The sequence below is a fragment of the Crassostrea angulata genome, chromosome 2 (genome assembly GCF_025612915.1).
Source record: "Crassostrea angulata isolate pt1a10 chromosome 2, ASM2561291v2, whole genome shotgun sequence".
NCBI classification, from domain to species: domain Eukaryota; kingdom Metazoa; phylum Mollusca; class Bivalvia; order Ostreida; family Ostreidae; genus Magallana; species Magallana angulata.
This window is the reverse complement of record NC_069112.1, coordinates 12358613-12363601: the sequence shown is the minus strand read 5'-3', so window position 1 is coordinate 12363601 and position 4989 is coordinate 12358613.

The following is a 4989-nucleotide window of genomic DNA, read 5'->3' as shown; positions in this document are numbered from 1 at the left end:
ATACCGAAAGGATCTGAGCCCCCCCCCCCCCCCCCTTCTACAGTGGTAGCAACGTTATTGTTGACAAACGACACGCACGATTCTGATACACGAACGATCACGCACGATACACGAACGATCACGCACGATACACGGACGATCACTAACTTACTGAATTTTCACGATACACTAACAAAAACGATAAAACACGCAACCGAACGATTCTACACCATTAAACACGCAAAATCAAAATTAATTTTTAAGATTAGAATTAAGAAAACTTATTGTTTTAATTTGTATTGCTTTATGTTTGTGTTTTATTGAAAAGCGGCATGTACAGTAGCAATGCACTGTTTTATATTTCACGAGTAAACAATTTACACATCAATACAAAAAAAAATATATGATTCATACACAAATTAATTTTGTAAATTATTTACAAACGAGTTGACTGTTTATGTAATCCAGTTCCCTTGCGTACGGTTTGATTATGCGGGATAGAGGTAAAGAAAGTGAGCGCACAAGATTGTAAGTTTGCAGGAATCCTCGACACGAATCAATTGGGATTTAAATGTCTATAACCTCGAAATTCAACAAAAATATATTATGTTGAGAGTCGAAGTACATGGGTATTCCGGTTATTACAAAACTCACAAAGCTTTCAAAAAATGGCAATGAGAGGTAAACCGATAACTAGTTAGAAATGTTAATGCAAACATATTTTAATGAAGTTATATTGTGTATATCCTAAAAAAACTAGTAATAAGAAAAGACATTTTGTATAGTGTTCATACAGCAGATCTAGAAATCAATAACAACAAATTAAAATATACCGGTATATTATAATTCAACATCATGTTATAATAACAAACATTTAAAACAAAAAAGTTTATTTTAAAAAAAAAAAAACCACCAGTTGGATTTGAACCCAAAACACTGAATGTATGTATTCACAAATCCAGGACGAAACCACTGAGCCATGCGAGACTTGTCAATATATGCCCTATAAAGTACAGTTTGAAACAACACTGTCATATCAATGGACTTAGTTTTTTATCCTTCAAAAAATAATTTGAAAAAGTACATAATTAGTCATCTCTGGGTCATCTCTCCATCTTTTTTTAAAAAGCGACATTTTTAATGTTGAAATATGTTATCTTTACACGTTTCAAATTTGTGGAGAGAAGACCCAGAGACAACAAAATCATTTAAAAACAGTTGTAAATAAGTAGGATTTTGCATGAATTGCATCGTGTTGCTATATTTAGACCCATATTATAATAAAACCTTTTGCATTTCAAATATTTTTCCACCCATTCCACATCCAACAGAAACCAAAGAACGGTTATAATTCGAAAAATATTCAAAATCAATTGATGAAATTTTCACTCTCCTTGTGCCCCCAGATTCCTGCCGAATCTACATCTAAAGCGCCCACATTCTTTGTTACCTTGTTCCATAGAATTTCGATTTTACATATTAATAGTTTCATTATTTACAGTACATAATTGATTTATTTATATTTATTCTAAATTTTAAAGCGTCAATAAAAAAATTATTTAAAAGAAAAATCGTTGGGGATAATCGTTTAGTTTAAACGGGGAATGGATGCTTGATATAGGCTGACTATAACATTATGCAAAACTAACTCGACCGAACAAAGGATTGAATGAGCTGTGGAAATACTTGATAAATGTATTTAACCACGAAAAAGAGAATGAATGTTAACAACTGTAAATGTTCTTCATAAAAAATGTTTAAAATCCACATTGTTTTACAAAAACTACTTGTCGTTGTTATAAGAATAAATCCTGACATTCCGTAAAAAAAAAGTTACAAAACGAAAAAACCGCACGATCGCGCACGAACACGCACGGTAAAAAACGCAAACTAATTTTCCTGATACACGCACGATCCCGCACGTTACACGAACGATCACCCACGTTACACGAACTATTTAACACGATTGGCTTGTCAACAATAACGTTGTTACCACTGTAGTAGTTTTTGCCCCTGAAAGTATTTACATTTCCATAAAATCACTTAAAACTTTTTTATTATTTATCATAGAGACTTCGGACCACTTGGGATGGAAGCATCTACCTTGGCCAAACAAAAAAACATAAAGGTCAAAGGTCAAGGTCATTTGAAACTCCCCAAATTAATGAGTTTGTGTATCTCTTTTGTTTAGGATGGTAGAGAAAAACTTTTTCATGGATGTAGTAGGATATCTTAAGACATTTCAAAATATAACCCTTTGACCCTTACCATGTAACAATTATAGAGTTATTGCCCCTATTGTACAAAATGCTTGTTATCGCAACTCCTCATTAACCATTAGAGATAGAGACTTGAAACTTTTACTAATGTATTCAGTACACTTTGACGCTCCTTCAATCTATTCATACCGACAGGGTCCAAAGTCCCTTTCTAGCAGTTATTGCCCCTGAAGGTTTCGAACATTCAATAAAGAAACACAAATAACTTTTGAATCAATAATCATAGATACATCGGACCATTGGGTATTGAAGCGTCTACCTTGTCAGATGAAAATGACAGGAAGGTCAAAGGTCAAGGTCAAGCATTAAAAAATTGAAAACTTAATCGTTTGACACTTTTTTTTATGAAGTAACGCAGAAAAAATAATTTATTCTATTGAAGCAATCTTATTAATATTTCAAACATAGAAAACAACGAGGTGGAAAGACCTCTAATTGTTCGAGAACAATTAGTCTACTAGTTTTCTTTGTTTTACGTCTTTGTTAGATTAATGCCCATGAGACAGCATACTACCAGTAAATATCTCTGTACAGAGAACTAGGAACAAACACAGAAGAGTAAGTTGTACAAATGTAAGATTTATCATTACAAACATAAAAGTTTCATCAACTCGTACTCGTAAATGAAAAAAAATAAAGACATTTACCAGCTGTCAACTATCAAAAACATTTTTTTTTTATTACAGAAGCAATAGGTACACATACAGCCTGCTTGTTTGGTGGTGTTTTTGCTATTTAGGAAAAAACCCTCTGTGTTTCTCTCCCTGCATGAACAGTGACAAGGATTAGAGGTACGTTTCAATCCAACCAGTATAGAAAATTCAAAGACCCAGAATTAGTTAGTTTGGAGAAAGAACAAAATAACATTCAACACAATACATATATACTTATGTTCAAACAAAACAAAAATAAACACAACATAAAAATAAGCAATTAAAAAAAGAATCAGTTACATAATATATGTATCCAGGATCGAGACTTTGGGAGTGGTAAAGCAACAACAAGCCGGGAGGGGAAGAACACTATATACAAATTGACAAAGAACTGTTGGTATATTAGCACATTAAATATACTTGATAGTGAATCAAACTTATAAACAGTCACAGCACTTCCTATACTGTTGTCTCTCTGCTTGCAAATGGATTGAAACGTACCTCTTACCCTGGTCACTGCTCATGCAGGGAGAGAAACACAGAGGTATGAAAGTGACATGCATCATCTTTTTATTATGGATTTACCTGCTACACAATGGTGGTGGCTGTACAGCTGGCAACCATGGGACAGGATTATCACAGCCTTCTTTTACCGCAGATAGTGTCACAAGGGTTGATGTGTATCCTGAACTTTAGAGGACAATTTTAACAAACTATACAAATAAAACTGTTTGAGTTTACATATATGTCGAAATATTAAAAGAATATAAACCTAAAAGTTATCTATCAGAAAACAAATGTGCTTAGATCAACACTTCTTTCGCACACTGTAGTTCCTATGTTTGAACCTTGTAAGTCACCCTGTTTGGTTGTGACATTCGTCTTGAAGATTTTTATTTCGTAAATGTCAATTACGAGACCACTTGAGATTGTACTGCGCATGTGCGAATGATGTTTGTTTGTGTTGGATTCGTAACAGTTTTTAAACATTGTTAACGTGGTTGACAAATTATTTTATACTTATTATCAAACGGGGCTCCATAGCATAGCCGAACGTTTTGTTGTGAAGGTGTATATTTCTAACATGCAGAGTGCCCAGTTAGTGAATAACTCACCAGGCTGAGTTGTATCAATCACAGGATCGGCGAGAACGTCCGTCCGTAATCAGGGTACCTATACAACTGTCGATTTCGCGCACCTGATCAGCTGATTTTTATTAAACCCCGAACCCGATGTAAATAATATGCTTATCGATTATCACTACACCCCTCCCCATTTGAATTAAAAGTGCTATTTTTGTCTATTTTTTGAGGTCATGAATTTGATAATGGGAATTTTCCCTGTTGTCGTTTTTATTCAGACTTTCACTCGAATTGATTTGGGGATTGCGTCCTTTGTTTTCTCATCTTCTTCATAATATAACCAATATTTACTTTGGTCTTATTGTCCTGGATCAAGATTGCGATGAATTCAGTTTTTCCTGAATCAGGGTCCGATGAGGTTTTATTTCGGTCAGGAGTTTTGAAATTTTTCGAATCGGGCTTATCATTTAGTCCTGGAACAGGATTCTTGCAGTCTAGCAAATCAGCTTGACCATATCCTGGGACAGGTTCCCGTAAACTATTAGATTTTCCTTGATCAGGATCTGAAGCTATGGTATCTAAATCTCGCTACTAATCTGCCTTCTGCATAGTGAACCACAATATACCAATTTCTTCATCCACTTTCTTTGGTTGATTTCACGTATATGTGATAAGAAACTACAATTAAATATCCTTGCTAAGTGTGTAATAAATCGAGAGGTGCTCAAATAAAAGTTCACGAGACTTCTCCGAGAATTGTTCAGTTCCTGTGAAATTTCGAATGGAAGTGTAAGTGTTCCGATAATATTCTCAAAATACGATCCTTTGATGACGAATCTTGTTTGGCGGTTATGTTATTAAGCTTATTGACAACAGCTTTTGCTTTCCTTTTTCTATCTGTGGAAATAAGTTTGTTCCTCTCTTAGGACAACATGGCGCTCGCCATCAGCAGCACGTGCACTGAACCACGTGCGAAAAATATCAAAATCTGCTGCG